The sequence below is a fragment of the Gossypium hirsutum genome, chromosome A12 (genome assembly GCF_007990345.1).
Source record: "Gossypium hirsutum isolate 1008001.06 chromosome A12, Gossypium_hirsutum_v2.1, whole genome shotgun sequence".
Classification (NCBI taxonomy): domain Eukaryota; kingdom Viridiplantae; phylum Streptophyta; class Magnoliopsida; order Malvales; family Malvaceae; genus Gossypium; species Gossypium hirsutum.
The window spans coordinates 79,839,590-79,859,791 of NC_053435.1; the positions used below are offsets into that span (position 1 = coordinate 79,839,590).

The 20,202-nt window shown below is 32.1% G+C and overlaps 3 long non-coding RNA genes across 3 annotated transcripts; all 3 read left to right on the top strand.

The window, feature by feature from the left end:
* The first annotated feature begins 9,654 nt into the window (after nucleotides 1-9,654).
* On the top strand, nucleotides 9,655-11,756 carry LOC107929256 (uncharacterized). Its single transcript, XR_001692771.1, has 3 exons — nucleotides 9,655-9,704; nucleotides 10,152-10,229; nucleotides 11,654-11,756. It is a non-coding gene; the product is annotated as an uncharacterized lncRNA (long non-coding RNA).
* A 4,581-nt stretch (nucleotides 11,757-16,337) lies between these two features.
* On the top strand, nucleotides 16,338-18,591 carry LOC121210889 (uncharacterized). Its single transcript, XR_005906168.1, has 3 exons — nucleotides 16,338-16,387; nucleotides 16,835-16,912; nucleotides 18,315-18,591. It is a non-coding gene; the product is annotated as an uncharacterized lncRNA (long non-coding RNA).
* A 660-nt stretch (nucleotides 18,592-19,251) lies between these two features.
* LOC107929281 (uncharacterized) lies at nucleotides 19,252-20,130 on the top strand. Its single transcript, XR_001692773.2, has 2 exons — nucleotides 19,252-19,510; nucleotides 19,703-20,130. It is a non-coding gene; the product is annotated as an uncharacterized lncRNA (long non-coding RNA).
* Nucleotides 20,131-20,202: the final 72 nt, after the last annotated feature.

Sequence of the window (20,202 nt, forward strand, 5' to 3'; positions counted from 1 at the left end):
TTCTACCACGTTGTACTCACTGTGCTTGATAAATTTTAAGAATTCCTGTGCTTCCTCCTCGTCCACTGGCTTTTTAGCTTCTTGTTCAGGCACAGTTTCATGCTCATATTCGGTCACGTGCATCGGTGCTTTTCCTTTCTGTTCCAAGTCACTGTTCTTCTTTATCTCCTTCGAATAACATCTTCCACTACGAGTGAAATGACCTACTTCCCCGACGCTTCCAGTCATGGCTTTGGGTTTTTCATATTTAGGTGTGACGATATTAACGTCATATTTCCATGGTACTGCTTTATTGTCCTTGTAAGGGAAAGGAGATGGTACTTCAATTATCATTTTTGGTTTCACCGGTTCCTTCCTTGCATCGTAATAAATTACGAATGGTCGATCGGCGCTATACGGGCAACCTGACGATTGATTGTCAGAGGCACATACTTCTTTCTCATTGGCCTCTCCTTCATTAATAATCTCAATCTCCTTATTATCTATCTGGTCTTGCAGTAACCTTTTAAATTTCTCACATGATTGAATGTCGTGCCTTACAATTCCATGAAAATCACAAAAAACCTGACATTCTTTTCTGAGATTATCATCGGGGCGACAGAGCAATCCATTCTTAACCAATGCCCCCCAGATTTTCTGCAGAGGCGTCCTTATTTCTGAAACATATCTTCTAACTTGCCATTCATCTTCTTTCCTCACTGTGCTCACATTCCCTTCAGTATGGTTAGGGAACGGGTTCCTAGTTGCATTACTGGCACTATCGAATCGTAGGATACCCGCATCAATTAGTCATTGAACTCTCCTCTTAAAGGCTAGACAAATTTTCGTGGAATGTCCCTGGTTTCCCGCATGGTATGCATAACTAGCGTTTGGGTCGTACCATTTCGGGTATGTGGGCCTCAAGGGTGCCATATAATGCGGGGATATCAATTGCTTCTCCAAAAGTTTTGGGTACAGTTCCCCATATAACACGGGAATAGGGGTAAATTGTAGTCTCTCGGAATTGGGTTTTGTTGGCCTCTGCTCGTTTTTGGGTTGACCTTGGGCGGGTATTATATTTTGTGGGAATTTGGCGGTTGATCTCGGGTTACTTGTGGCGTAAACAGGGTAAGAAGAGTAAAGAGGCGGTGTTTGGTAGTAAGGGGTTTGAAGAGGATAATAGAAATTCGAAGGTGGATAATTTCTAGGTCAGGGTTGGTTTGGATACGGATTAGGGGTATAATGGCTTCCCATTCCCACCATGTGGGCTTCTAGTTTTTTCTTCTTCATGGGCGCTACCCTTCTTTAACTTTCTTAACCTTCCATTCTACCACTCTTGACGATGTTCTCTATAAGCTCACCGGATATTACAATATCCGTGAAGTCCTTCGTGGTGCTTACCACTAGTTTGTCATAAAACGGCGTCTTTAAGATGTTGATAAAAAGGACGATTATTTCCGTTTTCATCAGTGGGGGTTCCACTTGGGCTGAGACGTCCCTCTATCTCTGCGCATACTGTCTAAAAGTTTCTGACAGTTTTTTCTCTATCATTTGTAAAGTCATTCGATCAGGCACCATATCTGATACATGCTTGTACTGCTCACGGAATGCTGACGCCAAGTCTTTCCAAGATCGGATCCTTTCCTTACTGAGCTGGTTGTACCACCGAAGAGCCGATCCTACTAGACTATCTTGAAAACAATGTACAAGTAGCTTATCTTCGTTCACGTAACCAATCATTTTTCCGCAAAACATGACAAGATGTGCTTTTCGATATCTTGTCCCATCGTACTTTTCGAAATCAGACACCTTGAACTTCGGAGGCAGGATTAGGTCAGGTACCAAACTGAGTTCTTTAGCACCTAGTACCGAGAAGGCTTCAGTGCCTTCTATTGCCTTGAGTCTTTCTTCCAAACTCCTATACTTCTATTGAGCCTCGTGGTCATCTATTTTCAACTTGGCTATTTCGACTGGATCATCTAAATCTGGAACTACAGGATTGGCAGGGGTTGCTCCGGGATTTGACATAAATGTTCCTTGCCCTAGATGAGCAAATGGCATAGGTCGTTGTTCCAAGCCTGTGGATTCCCCTTGAGTATACCCTCTTTGCGCTACGTGGGCATGTGGTGGAGTGAATCCTGGGGGATAGAGTGGATCCTGGTCATGATTAATTCTTGATTGAGGTTCCATACTGTTGGGGTTCTGCATGGGTCTTTTCCTTTGACCAAAACTGATATAATCTCCATCATTCTAGCCATTTGATCCTTTTGTTCAAGTGATTCCTCTCGAGATCTTACTATCAAATCCCTCGTTTCTTGCTGTGACTTAGCCAGTTATTCTTGTAATTCTTTCTGGACTCTTTCCATCCTTTCGATTCTTTCCTTGAACTCAGCCTCGTCGACGCATTTTATACGAATGGCGTGGTTCCAGATTTGAAGTGTTGCAACTGTGAATTATATGATTCTAACCTTAGCGAATGATTATGGGATATGTATATGCAATGAATGAATGAATAAATGTTGAATGAATGTCAGTCATGAAAGAAATGCGAGAAATTGGTGTTGATCTCGAGATAGTCCCTATTAGGTATTTCATTCATCAAAAGAGTTCATTACAAAACATTTCGCCATTTTTGATTCGGCCATTACACAAAATTCCTAGCTATATCGTTATATTTCTTTACTCGCTCTAAGAACTCTGATATGCTCGATTGTTGGCTCGGCGGGAATTGGAAACTGAAATCCTCTGCTTCATCTGATAGTTGTATCATGTGCACAGCCGCTTCACGGATTTTGTTGATCAAAAAGCCAAGTTGCATTTCTCTTTCTTGGAGGTCTGTTTTATAAGTGTGAGTGTCTCTATCATATTGATCATTCTTTTCTTCCAAAGCTTTTAAGAGAGTATCCAATTGTTGCTGACGAGCTCGCAACGCATCTTCTAGATCGCGTACTCTTTCTCTTAAGCTTTGACGTTCAGATTGACTGGTTGTCCATTTGGTAGACATAGCTTCGTGTTCAGCACTTTTCTTTCTCAATTCTATCATAACTCGCGCAGCCTTTTCCTTCTCCTTCTCTGCCCTCTTTTTTCCAAAATTCCATCCTGCCTTTAGCATTGTTTAATTCTTCTCTCTATTCTATTGACGACTTACCCAACCCACTATTCTTGATAGTGACTCTTAACTTTTTATTTTCCAGATGAAGGTCCCTTAAGTCATTTCTTACGACTTCAACTTCTTTTTGTACTTTCTCGGTTTTAGACCTTTCGATCTGGATGTCGATCTTCAACTGGTAATTTTCTTCTTGAAGAATACTAATGTCCCGCAACATTTTGACCTTTTCGCGCTCAAATTCCTATCTTGCTGTTTTTAGCTCGGATGGCACTTCTACCGAGAAAGGATTCTGGACGGTGTAATTTGTCTACGAGGTTTGCTGGCTGTTCACCCGTTGCTTTCTCCATATGTCGTAATCTTGGGTGAGGGTATCAGCATATAGAGCTAATTCCATATGATGAATTCTCTTCCAAGACTTTGCAGTATCTCGGACCCTCTTTATATATCCTTCACCCGCAAAAGCAAACTCTGATTGTGCTAATCCTCCGGTGGCGGGTACGAATTGTCATGAAAAAAATTACCTTTGGGCCATTAACGGGCATATTCAACTCCTCCCCATAACCCGAGTAGTGGCACCCAATCTTGTTCTCCAACCTTGTATAGCAGAACTGACGGGCGTATCCATGGTGCTCTCCAAGTTACGTCCTTGGCGCGAAGATTCTGAAAGACTGAGACCTAGTGTTGTTTGGTGACCTCCCTTGGCCATTCTTTCTTGAGATAAGCTTCTAACGGGGAGAATGTTTTAGAAAACATATGGAACGATGTGCGCTCTACTTTCCAGAAGTGGCTCAGAATCCATACATTGAGTAACTACGCGCATCCGATAAAACGACCTTCCTCTTTCTTCCTACAGCTACTTAGTGATCTGAAAGTTTCAGCCAGGATAGTTGAGACGGGGTTGATTCCTTGTTTTAATCTTTTGAAGAAATCTACCACCGTAACTTCTATGTGTCCAAGGACCTTCGGGAAGATGATCAAACCGTAAATGGCCAGAGAGAACAGATTTACCCTTTTCAACATGTCGGGATGGTTCAGAATCAAGTCTCGTAAGGAAGACCATGGAATGCAAATGGTTTCATTCTTTTTCTTTATCTGTTTTTCGGCCCACGCGTCAGTCATGTCTGTCAATCTCACTAACTTGTTCTTGAAAGTCATTGGCTTAGGTTCTTTCACATATATCTTATAGGGTTGTACGTTTTCGACACGAAGCAAAGCAGCGTACTCTTCTATAGTCGGGGTCAGGTCTTCCTGATTGAAAGTAAAACATTGGTAGGCTGGATCCCAAAATCTGACCACGGCTTGGATCAATTGTTCGTCTACATTGACAGTAATCAAGTTGGCTATGTCCCCATATCTTTCAGTGAAGATACCCTTAGTGTCCAAGTCCCACTGATTCCAAACCCGAACCAAATCTTCAAGTTTATTCTAACGAACATTCACAGTTACGTGCTCGGGCAAATTGGCAATACATCCCTCCACTAGGCTATCCCCTCTTTCTTTCTGAGTCTTTAGAGACCAGTCTCGAACCGCGGCATTCCTCTCGGTTGTTTGTATAATTGACTCTTCCATTAGAAACCCGTTTTTTGGCAACCGATCTCTAGTCAACACCTTCCTAATATGATGCCTATAATGCATGATGTAAAATAAGAATAAAAACAAACAAACTTGGTTAGCACCACACATATGAATAGAGAAAAACTGTGGACAATCTAATAAATTAAGCTACTTGGTCCAATGGACTCGATTCCCTTGCATAGAAAGCGTAAATGTAAAAGAAACAGAAGGTAAGATGTGTTTTTCCCGTGTACTTATTTCGGTGACTAGTAAACGGACGGAGATTTGGCACGGCTCTAGTTGGATGGCTCGTATGGTTCACTATATGCAGTTTTGGTTCTAGATGGGTACTTGAATCATCTGTACTGTCATCTACTAAGATTAGTGCAGAGCCTCAGTCATGGCCCATCATAGGCTTACGAGATCAATTCGAGGGATTACATTTACTTATGCCTATGTGGAGGGACGACTTAACTCACGAAAGCATAAGTCATATGTAACCCGAAAGTATTCACTAGCCTGTGCGGAGGAACGAGTTAACTTACGAAGGCGTAGCGTTTACTTTCACTTAACAGGGACGGAGCCCGGGTAATGAGCTCATGTTATGCAACAAAAATGCATGTGCACGGTGCGTGGGGAGAAACTTGCAAACCTTTCATTTATTTTAAAACTACAAAACTAAAACCATAAAACTTAAAGCTGAAAAACGAAAGATAAAACAAATTAGAAGATATGTATGTATGATTTTTTCGAAAATAAAACTTAAGGATCATGATTAAATATTAATTTTGAACAAGGAACTTTGAAAATTTTGACAACACGCGTTTAATTCAACTCGACTCTCAAAAATGGTCCCCAGTGGAGTCGCCAGTTGTAGCGACGTAAAAATTTACTTGATCGCTAATTGTGGCGATTTATTAAGAAACTTAGAAATTGAAATTTGATTTTAAAATAAACCAGGAGTCGCCACCGATCTTTTTTAGGGTGTGATCGGACACCCATTAGATTCTTTTATTTTTAAAACAAAATGAAGGATAAGTTTAGGTCCACGTCAAATTCCACAGACAAATTAGGGTTCGGGAGTCAGTTACGCGTGAGGAAGGTATTAGCACCCTCGCGACGCCCAAAATTGGTATCTTTTAAACATGTGTTGTCTTGATTTGCAAAAATACGAGTTCAATTTAAGTTCTAATCGTGATCTGATTAAAAAACGAGAAATTTTAATTTTTTGTCGGTTTTTTGAGAATGATATACCGTTTTAACACGAGCCGACAAATTCCATCCAACATAGCGATGAAATTTATGACTTAATGTTAAATCGATATGTTGCCTCGATTATTAATTAAAACATAAAAATATTTATGAAGTAAGAATTGAAAATAAATCAAAGATGCAAACAATAACATTATTAATGAAAAATGTTAACATGGGATACTAGAACATTCGAAAAACAATAATAATGATATAAAAATAAAGACAAATCATGAACAAATACAAAATACACTTAGTATTAATAACATAAGATAATATATACATAAGGTAACATGAAAATATATACAACTAATGATATGAGAGATACATACATAATGTAAAGTTAAAAATAATGTGCATAAGATAGTTAAAAATAATATCTATACATGTATTTATAAGATAAAATGTAAAATGTAATATAGCTTGAAAAATATATATATGACGTATATGAAGATATAATATTAAAAAGCTATGTATGCGTAATGCAAATACACCATGAATATATATATATATGTATTATAGTACTAAAATATTTACATAGTATATACACATTGGGAATAATAATAGAAACCTATTACGATACTACATAGATATACACCTATATACATATACTAGAGATATATATACATGCACACATAAAACATATGCTAAAAATTAACAACAATAGTAATAAAGATAAAAATATATACATACTAGATACATGTATACATAATATAAATGAACACATACAATATATATTAGGGATACTATAAACATAGAAAATATATTTATATACTAATAATAATAATAAAAGATGTATGTACACCAAATAATAATAATATATAAATGACAATAATGAAAATAATAAGTATAAAAATGAATAATATGATATACGGAAATAATACAAATAAAAAGTGTATATATATGTATAATAAAACATGTGTACTAATTATGCAATAATATATGTATAGTATGGTATTAAAAATATACATATACATGTAAGAGTATTTAAGAATATATATACATAAGATAATATGAAAATATGTACATGGAATAGTATATAAGAAATAACTAATAATATTGAAAGTATATAGATATATATAATATATGATAATGAACATATACCATACATATTAGAAATGCTAATAACATAAAAATATTAACTACACTACATAAATGTGTTTATGGGACAGTATAAAATATATACATGGAAATATATAAGTAATATATAACTAGTAATATCAAAATATATACATGATAATATATATAAAAATATATGTATATAATGTAATATGAAAATATATGTAGTATAATATTAAAATATAATAATACAACATTAAAAATATATGATATATATAAAATACAATATTAAAAGTATATATATAACATATAAAAATATATATAATATAATACCCAAGTATACTAAGTTCATATAGATATATAAAAGATACTATACTATATGTGTAATAAATAAATAAAATGACTATATAGACTATAATTTATAATAATATATAATAAAAAATAATAACAAAATAATTTGAAAACAAACAATAAACTAACAAAAGGACTAAATCGAGCACAAAATAAACTTTGGGGTGAAAATTGAAATAAAATAAGCCACGGGGCCGAACTGCAACGCGCAAGTGACTCAGAGGGACCAAGAGCGCCATATTCCCATTTATACAAAACGTAGCGTAGCACGGGGGGACTAAATTGAAAAAAATGAAAAATTCTGGGGCCAAATTAAAATATAAAAACTTGATTGTAAAACGTTTAAAAAGCGGAAGGGCCGATTGTGCAAATAGCCCTTCCGTTTAGAAAACACGCGGATCCTGTCGGAGCGGGTTGGGTCGACCCGACCTGGGGCCCAAAACGATGTCGTTTTATTATTAACCCGGGGGGACCAAAACGGTGCGTTTTGGTCCCCTATATAAGTCAAAAAAAATTTAAAAAAAATCATTTTGAGCCGGGGAAAGGAAAAAAAGAAAAAGAGGGAGAGGAACGGGAGAGAGGGAAGGAGAATCTAGTGGGGGGAAGGAGCACCGGTCCGTTACCGGAGTCTCGCCGGCGCCGGCCACCGTGCACGGTGGCCGGATATTCGAAAAGGTAAAATTTTTCTTTCTTTTTTTTGTTATTGTTTACTTTATTATTTTATTATTTTATTTAGTATGTACACATATAAAATAAAAGGCCGAAACTGAAATGAAGAAAAAAAAATCACCTTAGTGTTGATATCGATGCTTGGTTGTTTGGATATTTTGCTTGTATTTGAGTACTAATTAAAACTGCTACTTTGATTATAAACTTGAGATACTTCTCTTGTTCTTTTGTATTTTAGGTTGTCTAGAAAAAGAAAAGAAAGGGGGAACCCCCTTTCAGTTTTTGATTTGGGTTTTTATAACCCTTTTACACCCATTTTTTATTGCTTTTGTCTTGTTTGATTGCAGGGTATGGAGGAGTTGGTGGGAGTCTGTGATGCCTGGGAATGATGCTGCAGAGGTGTGGGGTGGCAAACATCATGGGGTGGCCACGGTTCTTTTTTTTCTTTGCTATTTTTTATTATTGGTCTGGGCTAGGGTTAATAGTTTGGGCTGTTTTGTATTGGGTTTTAAAGGGTTTGAGTAATTGGGTTGTATTTGGGCCAAAATTGGCCTGCAACATAGATGTTATAAAAAAAATTTTGAATCAAATTATGTGCAAAATATTTAAAAAAATGATACATCTATTTAAGGTTGACAATATACATACAATAAAAGATAATTTAAATAATACATAAAATATGAAAGGATAACAAAAGTATATAATAAAATATGTTCTTAGGGAATGAACTATATACATAATAGATTTTAAAACACACACACATATATATATAGATTTAGAAGAAATTATATGTATAAAATAACATGGAATTAATAATGTATATAGGATCAAATTAATTTTACCATGAACTATATATGTATAAATATATATAAAAACATTTAAATGAAATATTATACAAAATGTTAAACTAATATGATATAAAAAAAAAGAACTTCAAAATAATGATTTCATAAAAACAAAGTAAAATTATTAAAGTAACTCAACATGTATATAAAAAAATAAAAAATATTAAGTGAACTTTTTTTAGAAAAAAAATGAGCTATACAAATAGAAAACTCAATTAAAATAAAATTAAAATAAAAGGGATAATTTATAAATAAAATAAACTATTGAAATTAAAATAGGGACCAAAGCGCAATGCGTGCGAATGCACTGGGATCAAATGTAACGACCCGAACTTTAAGGTTATTAGAAAAGTATATTTTCGGGTCACCGTTTCTGAAAAATGGATTAGAAAATATTTATTAAAAAAAGTAAAAATATTTATGAAGTTAAGTGAGTGATTAATTAAAGTTTAATTAAGTAAATTTAGCTTAATTAAGGATAATTGCGTAAAAGATTAAATTGAATATAATGTGAAAGTTTAGTTTTAAAGTAATAGAAAATAAAAGGATCAAAATGGCAATTAAGCCATACCCATGAAATGAGGCGGTGAATGGAAGAAAAATCAAGATTTTTCTTGAATTATGTATATTATTAAATTATTAAATATATATGTATATATATAAAAAAAAAGAAAAACAAGTGTATAAAATGATTGGTACAAGTGTTAAATAAATATTTGTTATTAAATAGATTTTTATTATAGTTATTATTGTCATTATATATATATAAAAGAAACAAAAGAATAAAAAGAGGAAAGAAACAAAATAGCAGGGGACGAAACAGAGAAGGGAGAAAGGAAGAAAAGAAAAAGGGAAAAATAAGGTTTTAAAGGTTCCAAGTTAATTTGGTAAGTCAATTTAGCCTCTTTTCTTATGATTTTTGAGTTTTTGGAATCCTAGAGATAAATACTACTTGTTTTATGTAGAAATTTTGAAAGTCATTAGATTTCTAAGTATGGTTCATGTTGAATAAAATGATGGAATTGGGGGTTTATTTGATAGAAATTTTGATTGGAATTGAATAAAGGATTGAATCGTAAACTAAGCTATAAGTTTTGAGTTTTAGGGATTAAATGGAAATAAATTCGAAATTATGAAAATATGCTGGAAATTTAATAGTTAAGTATGAGTTTGGACAAAATTTGAATGGAAATGAAGTATGAATTGAGATAGAAAAAGTAAGTGAATCTAGTTAAGATTAAATTGAAATTAAAGTAGAAATTGAACAAAAATTGTATTAATTAGATATAAATTAGTAGTGAATTAACGAATATGAATTGTTTGAATTCCCGTAGCTAATGTTGTCTCGGGAAACCTCGGCTAAGCAAGGAAAAAAATGGCAAAGACAAAGGGAGTTAGCTCGAGAAAATACGGTTTGTATTTCTATAATCCGAACCTAGTTATTAATTGTTATATTTTTTTTATTCAATGCATTTAATAAATGTTGAAGTGAGAATTATTGTGTTTATAATGGAAATGGATTAATTTGGTATGTGATGAATTTATATTGATTGAATTAAATTGAATTATATATTATAAATATATATATATGTGTGTGTGTGTGAATGAGATATTATGCAATTATGATAATTGAATTTTGGATAAATATTATGATAAATAATTAAGATGGGAATTATTTGTATTGTGTCTTTATAATTGAAATGAATTGATTTAGTGTGTGATAAATTTATATTGAATTGATTTATGAATATCTGTTTTATTGAATTTATATTGATTGAAATTATTTTGATTGAATTTATATTGATTGAATTATATAATATATATGATTTATGTAGAAATTTGAATATTGAATGAATGTTATATTGAAAAATATATTGATTGGAAATATGAGGAAATTGATATGAATATATGAGATTGTGATATTTGAATATTAGATATTGAAAAATGAATTGAATTGTATTGAATTATGAATTAATGTGAATAATTGAAATATATTGTTGAATTGAATGAAATTGTATGAATTGTGAAAATGGGTAAATATATGTAATTATCTGAATGAGATATTGATGAAAGAATTATTAAATTGAGAAAGCGAATGAAATACCCTATTAACTAGTCGGGCTAAGTCAGATATAATTGGCATGCCATAGGATCTGAAAGTGTACGGGATTTGCCGGCTTTACCATTTAGGCACTTTATGTGTCGTATTTCAGGCGCCTCGTGTGTCGTATCAGGCACCTCGTGTGTCGTATCAGGCACTTTATGTGTCGTATACTGATCAGGTACTATGTACCGTTTTAGGCACAATGTGCCGTACTGGTGTGTTTGGGTTGGAATCCGTGTATCCGTCAAAGTCTGGATTTGTTAATAAGGCTAAATAAGTGAAAAGATAAATCGACTGAATTTGATTGATTGAACTATTGGAATGAAATGAGAAATTGAATTGAGAATTGAAATTGAGATATGAGATTGAAAATATGAACCAAAAGGTTCATGAAATGAGTGAAGTTCAAATGGATGATGATTGATGTTAGAATGAATTAAAATGGTATATTGTTAAGAAGTAAAGTGTGAATACAAGTGAATTGTGAATATATTGAAAGAATTTATACAGTAAGCAAATGAAAAGAATTGAGCAAATATGTTGTTGTGTTTGTTATATGGCTTGTATAGAATTTTTATGGTAAGTAAATGAAACTTATCTATAAAATAAATAAATGAATGGTTATATTTATCATTGTGATTTTAAGTTTAATTGTTATATTATCAAGTGTTCGGATTATAGAAATACCACTGAATATACCATACTCAACGTACAGTTTGTTTCCGTGCGCAGGTTTAGTAAAGATAGAACGTTGAATCAACATCCCAATCCGATCCCGAATTCATTAAGGTAAAGTGTGTTAATTATTGGTAATGGCATGTACCTAGGATGTCTTATGTGTATGTCATTTTGAAATTGTAAATGTAATGATGAAATAAATAAATTTAGATTTGGCTATGGTATAAAATAGGATTTGACTAATTTGGTATGAATTCGAATTTTTGTGAGATAATGTCAGATTGATTTTGGAATTCCCTATTCTGAATTGGGAAAATCATTAAAAATTGTATAAAAATAATTACAGGCTATAATTTATATGCTTAGAATATTTAATGAGTCTATTTTCAAGAGAAATAAACGGGAACATCATCCAAGTTCTGTGCTATAAGATAATTAAATTTTAGTAAAGAAAGGTCGAAACTGTCAAACAGCAGATCAGGGGTAACTTTGAGGAATAAACTGTACTGATTGGCTAAACCAAAAATTTTGAAAATTTTATGGTAGAAAGGTATATGAGTCTAGTTTTAATAAAAATTAACGAAACTTAATTTGGAGTTTCGTAGCTCTAGATATAAATATTTTAGTGACTGTTACTCAAGAAGACAGTTTTGACATGAACATAAGAATGTAAATGAAATTGTGTGTAATTATTCTGTAAACTCCGGTAATGCTCCATAACTCTCTTCTGGGGTGGTTTGGGGTTAGGGGGTGTTACAATTGTTGGTATCAGAGCTATTCAGGTTTAGTCGATTCTCGAATAAATCGAGCTCGGAATTGAGTCTAGAGGTACATGCCATAATTGAGTCGAAATTGAGTCGGGATCGGATGCTGATATTTTTGTTTGGTACTATTTTATAGTGAAAATGTTAGACGAAAATATCGATGGTATTGATTATGAAATGTATACTGGAGACTAATAGTCTCGTGAATTAGATGAAAACTGAATCAACAACACTGGGTATAAACTCAATGGGTAATTAACTACTGAATGATGATTGATGAAATAATAGAAAAAAAATGATACATAATTATTTAGAATTATAACTGATGTTCTTCAGTGAATAGAAGAAATTGTATTTGTTATGATATATGCCCCTCCTGTTTCTCAATCGGTTCCCGAAGTGCTTCAAGGTACAGAGTTTGTCTGAATGGATAACATATCTGTTGTTAATATTTTGTACATATAGTGTGGAAGAATTGAAAATTACAGCTGAACATATCTGTTGTTAATATTTTGTACATATAGTGTGGAAGAATTGAAAATTACAGCTGAAAATGATCTTGAAAGAATTAAAATTTGGCAAGAGAATATTATCAAGGCTGTAAATGAATTGCTTGGTTCGTCGAATAAATGATAGGAAGGTATGATATTTCTACTAAAAGATTCAATCTACCAAAGGTGGAAAATATTGATTTATGCTGTAACTATGAAAGGGTTATTTGGAATTTTCTAAAATAAGTTCTGAAAGAAATATATGTTAGTCAGAGATTTCCTGATTAGAAATGCAAAGAAATTTTTGAAGCTTAAACAGGGTCATATGATTGTAACTAAGTATGAAGGGAATTTGTTTGATTGAATAAGTATATCAGAGGGTATATTCCAATAGAAACCATAATGTACAAGTAGTTTGAAGATGGTTTAAATGAAAACATAAAGTCGAAGAATGTAGAATAAAGAGTGAAATATGAGTTAGATATGATTCTTCTGATCATTATCTTAGTGATTGATTGAAGAGAGTTGAAAGAGATATTATTTAAATTTCAAGACAGAATACAACAGTTATTAGAGGTAGATTACTCTGTAACCTAGAAATGCGAGTGGTAGTCGAAATGTGATAGAGGATTTCACTATAAAATCTGGAGAATGAATATCAGCCAGGGCATATGTTAATTGTATATAAGAAGATGTTTCTCTACCGGGTGTCATTACAGGTACCTTCTTCTTTTATCGGCACTGATATGATTATTTTAAATTGATATTGGTTTTATTTATTCGTATGATTGCATGAATTTAGCATTTATTAAAGATTTTTCTGTTTAGTTCGACGAATTATTGGTTGAAGTATCAAATTTTTCGGATCAGTATTTATTGATTGATAAAATTACAAGAACTGTTTGATAATGATATTAGGGTACTGTTTCCTGATTGATTTGATGTTATTATTATTTGATGTTATTTCAAGAACGGAATGGTTAATTCTACATGATATGGTGGTGAATTGTAAGCAAAAGTGCATTATACTGCAAGGTTAGAACGATGAAAATTGAACTAATTGTTTATTGTGATATTGAAAATGTCAACACAGAAATGTGCTAGAAAAGGGTTGTGGTATTTACTTTGCTTATGAATTGGATATTAAAGTATCTGAGTCAAATTTTAATTCAATGGCAATTTTGATGTGTTTCCGGAAGAGTTACCCGAATTACTGTTGGTTGAAGAAGCTAAATTTATTATAGATCTTGTGCCTGAAATAATATTGAAAAATGTATCTGAAATCAGAGAATTTTTTAGATTAGTCGGTTATTATCAGAAAGTTAAAAAAAGATTTTTGAAATATATGGTTACCATAGAAAGATATGGCATTGTAATGATCTGATAAATGTCAGTAAAGTTTTAATCAGTTGAAAACTCAGTAAACTGAAGCACTAGTTCTGGTTTAGCCTAAAATCCAGTAAAGAAACTTGTGATTTACAGGGATAGCAGTGTTTGACGCAAGAAAATGAATTAACGGTTTATGTTTTGGAAAGTTAGAACTACATGAGAAGAATTATTTGATACATGATTCGAAAGTGATAACTATTGTCTTTGTATTAGAGGATCATGATTTTATAATTGAATATCATCCAGGGAAAAAAAAAGCAAATGGAGTTATGAACACTCTATTGTCATTATCTGATGATCGCTCAATTCTAATTGAAATAAAGGTTAAACTTACTTCTCTACAGCAGGTCTGCAAAGTTCAGAAATGTGACAATGAATTAATGATTAAATGGGTATAGTGAACAAATGATTTTGATTGAAAATTTCAGATTGAATTTGATGATTATTTGCTGTTTAGAAATAGAAGCTGTATTGAAGAATTCAGAGCTTAGACAGAAGAATTTGTATGAAATTTATAGCAATACTATGTCTATGCATTCTGGAAGAAATAAAATGTACAGTGATTTGAGGAAGATGTGTTGAAGACTGGGAAAGAAAAGTAGTACTTTGAAATTGTATATAAATGTTTATATCAGATACAGATATCTTCAGAACTATTACAGCTAGAAAGGATATCAGAATGGAAGTGGGATATAATTTCTATGGGTTTGAATTAGAATTATCTCGATCTTTGAAAAAGAAAGACGGTATTTGAATAATCGTCGAAGGTATGGTAAAGTCTGCAAATTCTATTTAGGTATGAATAAATTTCTTAATAATTGTCTGAAATATAGGTTTCTGAGATTATCAGATTTCATGGTATGGTGGTTTCTATTATTTTTTTATTGAGATACGTGGTTTATACTCTGATTATAGAATAAGTACAAAAAGTTTTGGGTACGTGATAACAGTTTTCAGCAATATATGAAGTTTTGAATGATTATGATGTAAAACTGCATAAGATCTGATTAAATACAGTGAGAAAAAGAATATGCGGAATTTTTTAATTCGTGAAATTGAAGAAAAGTAGAAGTGATTCGAGATAGATTGAAAGCAGTTTTGACAGACAGGAATTATATGTGGACTTGAAACGTTAGGATATCGAGTATTTTGTTAGTGATATGATATTTCTTAAAGATTCAGTTTGAAAGAAAATTTTGAAGATCAGGTTGAAAAAGAAATTGAGTTCTTATTCTGTTGGGCCATGTGAAGTTGTAGAAAAGTCGGATCGGTAAAATATTGCTTGGTTTTGCTTCTGAAGTTACAGAAAGTTTATGATAATTTTTCCATGATTTGAAGCTTAGAAAATGATATAGATTAGATCTGTTACATGTTATATCGACAAAGGATATTGAGATTTGACGCAATCTATCGTATGAGAAAGAGCCGGTTGAGATACTAGCCTGAGCGGTAATGTCATAATATTGAGGAAACAATACGGGAACCGAGAGAAACAGCGAAATCTTTGTACTTGTACCCTCGCCTCTCTTATGAAAATTTCAAGGACGAAATTTATTAAAGGGGGGAGAAATGTAACGACCCGAACTTTAAGGTTATTAGAAAAGTATATTTTCGAGTCACCGTTTCTGAAAAATGGATTAGAAAATATTTATTAAAAAAAAGTAAAAATATTTATGAAGTTAAGTGAGTGATTAATTAAAGTTTAATTAAGTAAATTTAGCTTAATTAAGGATAATTGGATAAAAGATTAAATTGAATATAATGTGAAAGTTTAGTTTTAAAGTAATAGAAAATAAAAGGATCAAAATGGCAATTAAGCCATACCCATGAAATGAGACGGTGAATGAAAGAAAAATCAAGATTTTTCTTGAATTATGTATATTATTAAATTATTAAATATATATGTATATATATAAAAAAAAGAAAAACAAGTGTATAAAAATGATTGGTACAAGTGTTAAATAAATATTTGTTATTAAATAGATTTTTATTATAGTTATTATTGTCATTATATATATATATATAAAAGAAACAAAAGAATAAAAAGAGGAAAGAAACAGAATAGCAGGGGACGAAACAGAGAAGGGAGAAAGGAAGAAAAGAAAAAGGGAAAAATAAGGTTTTAAAGGTTCCAAGTTAATTTGGTAAGTCAATTTAGCCTCTTTTCTTATGATTTTTGAGTTTTTGGAATCCTAGAGATAAATACTACTTGTTTTATGTAGAAATTTTGAAAGTCATTAGATTTCTAAGTATGGTTCATGTTGAATAAAATGATGGAATTGGGGGTTTATTTGATAGAAATTTTGATTGGAATTGAATAAAGGATTGAATCGTAAACTAAGCTATAAGTTTTGAGTTTTAGGGATTAAATGGAAATAAATTCGAAATTATGAAAATATACTGGAAATTTAATAGTTAAGTATGAGTTTGGACAAAATTTGAATAGAAATGAAGTATGAATTGAGATAGAAAAAGTAAGTGAATCTAGTTAAGATTAAATTGAAATTAAAGTAGAAATTGAACAAAAATTGTATTAATTAGATATAAATTAGTAGTGAATTAACGAATATGAATTGTTTGAATTCCTGTAGCTAATGTTGTCTCGGGAAACCTCGGCTAAGCAAGGAAAAAAATGGCAAAGACAAAGGGAGTTAGCTCGAGAAAATACGGTTTGTATTTCTATAATCCGAACCTAGTTATTAATTGTTATATTTTTTTATTCAATGCATTTAATAAATGTTGAAGTGAGAATTATTGTGTTTATAATGGAAATGGATTAATTTGGTATGTGATGAATTTATATTGATTGAATTAAATTGAATTATATATTATAAATATATATATGTGTGTGTGTGTGTGAATGAGATATTATGCAATTATGATAATTGAATTTTGGATAAATATTATGATAAATAATTAAGATGGGAATTATTTGTATTGTATCTTTATAATTGAAATGAATTGATTTAGTGGGTGATAAATTTATATTAAATTGATTTATGAATATCTGTTTTATTGAATTTATATTGATTGAAATTATTTTCATTGAATTTATATTGATTGAATTATATAATATATATGATTTATGTAGAAATTTGAATATTGAATGAATGTTATATTGAAAAATATATTGATTGGAAATATGAGGAAATTGATATGAATATATGAGATTGTGATATTTGAATATTTGATATTGAAAAATGAATTGAATTGTATTGAATTATGAATTAATGTGAATAATTGAAATATATTGTTGAATTGAATGAAATTGTATGAATTGTGAAAATGGGTAAATATATGTAATTATCTGAATGAGATATTGATGAAAGAATTATTAAATTGAGAAAGTGAATGAAATACCCTATTAACTAGTCGGGCTAAGTCAGATATAATTGGCATGCCATAGGATCTGAAAGTGTACGGGATTTGCCGGCTTTACCATTTAGGCACTTTATGTGTCGTATTTCAGGCGCCTCGTGTGTCGTATCAGGCACTTTATGTGTCGTATACTGATCAGGTACTATGTACCGTTTTAGGCACAATGTGCCGTACTGGTGTGTTTGGGTTGGAATCCGTGTATCCGTCAAAGTCTGGGTTTGTTAATAAGGCTAAATAAGTGACAAGATAAATCGACTGAATTTGATTGATTGAACTATTGGAATGAAATGAGAAATTGAATTGAGAATTGAAATTGAGATATGAGATTGAAAATATGAACCAAAAGGTTCATGAAATGAGTGAAGTTCAAATGGATGATGATTGATGTTAGAATGAATTAAAATGGTATATTGTTAAGAAGTAAAGTGTGAATACAAGTGAATTGTGAATATATTGAAAGAATTTATACAGTAAGCAAATGAAAAGAATTGAGCAAATATGTTGTTGTGTTTGTTATATGGCTTGTATAGAATTTTTATGGTAAGTAAATGAAACTTATCTATAAAATAAATAAATGAATGGTTATATTTATCATTGTGATTTTAAGTTTAATTGTTATATTATCAAGTGTTCGGATTATACAAATACCACTGAATATACCATACTCAACGTACGGTTTGTTTCCGTGCGCAGGTTTAGTAAAGATAGAACGTTGAATCAACATCCCAATCCGATCCCGAATTCATTAAGGTAAAGTGTTTTAATTATTGGTAATGGCATGTACCTAGGATGTCTTATGTGTATGTCATTTTGAAATTGTAAATGTAATGATGAAATAAATAAATTTAGATTTGGCTATGGTATAAAATAGGATTTGACTAATTTGGTATGAATTCGAATTTTTGTGAGACAATGTCAGATTGATTTTGGAATTCCCTATTCTGAATTGGGAAAATCATTAAAAATTGTATAAAAATAATTACAGGCTATAATTTATATGCTTAGAATATTTAATGAGTCTATTTTCAAGAGAAATAAACGGGAACATCATCCAAGTTCTGTGCTATAAGATAATTAAATTTTAGTAAAGAAAGGTCGAAACTGTCAAACAACAGATCAGGGGTAACTTTGAGGAATAAACTGTACTAATTGGCTAAAACAAAAATTTTGAAAATTTTATGGTAGAAAGGTATATGAGTCTAGTTTTAATAAAAATTAACGGAACTTAATTTGGAGTTTCGTAGCTCTAGATATAAATATTTTAGTGACTCTTACTCAAGAAGACAGTTTTGACATGAACATAAGTAAATGAAATTGTGTGTAATTATTCTGTAAACTCCGGTAATGCTCCATAACTCTCTTCCAGGACGGTTTGAGGTGTTACATCAAAGCTGGAAATATTCCAGATCTCAAAACGTAGCATTGAGGCGCGAGTCAAGTTGATTCATGTACAAATTACAGAGATAAATTTAAAAAAAACAAAGTAAAACAAATGAAGCTCAATCGAATGACAGTGCGAAAGGGGAGGACCAAGCGCACAATTAACCCTCTAAGACCAAAAGCGCGGATCTCATCCGAGCATGGGTCGGGTCATTGGGTTATGACTCCCAGATAGTGTCATTTTTAAGCCATTGAAATTGGCTTACACGACGCTATTTCAGATCCTTTATAATGGCTAAACCCAACCAAGAAAACCGTTCGGTTGAACGAAACCCTAATCCCTTTCTTTCTCTTTTGTCAAACCCTAAATCCCTCACTCCAACTGCAGATTCACCTCCACAAACAGCAACCAATACATTCAAGCTTGGAGGGATGACTTTTTAGCCTTGAGATCTCCTTTCGGCTTCAATTTCAACGAAGCAAAAAGAGATTTATGGCATATTCGCAAGGTAAGACTCCTCTTTCTTTTTTCCTTTTATTTTCAAACGCAATGATGGAAGATTTGAAGGCAATAAATCGCAAGGAAATGCAAAAACTTAAAGAAATTTAAACAGAAATCAACTTCTAAAAATTTTGACTGCTTTCTTTGTATTCAATATGCGTTCGTCCTCTTTTACACTGATTTTCTCGGCCTTTTATAGCCGATTTACAGGATAAATAGAAAAAGGAAAAAAAAACTCTAATTTTTTGCTGTCATCTGCTGGTTTATTTTCTGTTATTGGGGCTGTTCTCGCAAGTTCTATGGAGAAACGGCCGTACGAAAGAAGCCGCTCGTGGTGACATGGAGGCCGTGAGTGGAAAATCCCTCGTGAAAACCCGATTCCCTGGCTGCAGTACTAGCGTGTTCTAGAAACCTCTAGGTTTTTGGTATTCTCAAGTTGTTGGGCCTTTTTGGGCCATTTTGGCAATGGGCTACTGTGACTTGGACCAGGGATTAAGTTGGGGGATTTTGGGTGTAATGGGACTTTGGGTTAAGGTCTAGGTCAATAGATTTTGGGTTTCAATTTTGAGTCTCGGGGTTGAATGTAAAATTTGATATTTAATTGGGCCAAAACTGGGCTTGTTGTAATTGGACTTTGGACCCTTTATTTTTATTTTGGTTTATGGTTTTATTTTTTATTTTTTTTTTGTTTTGGTTTTG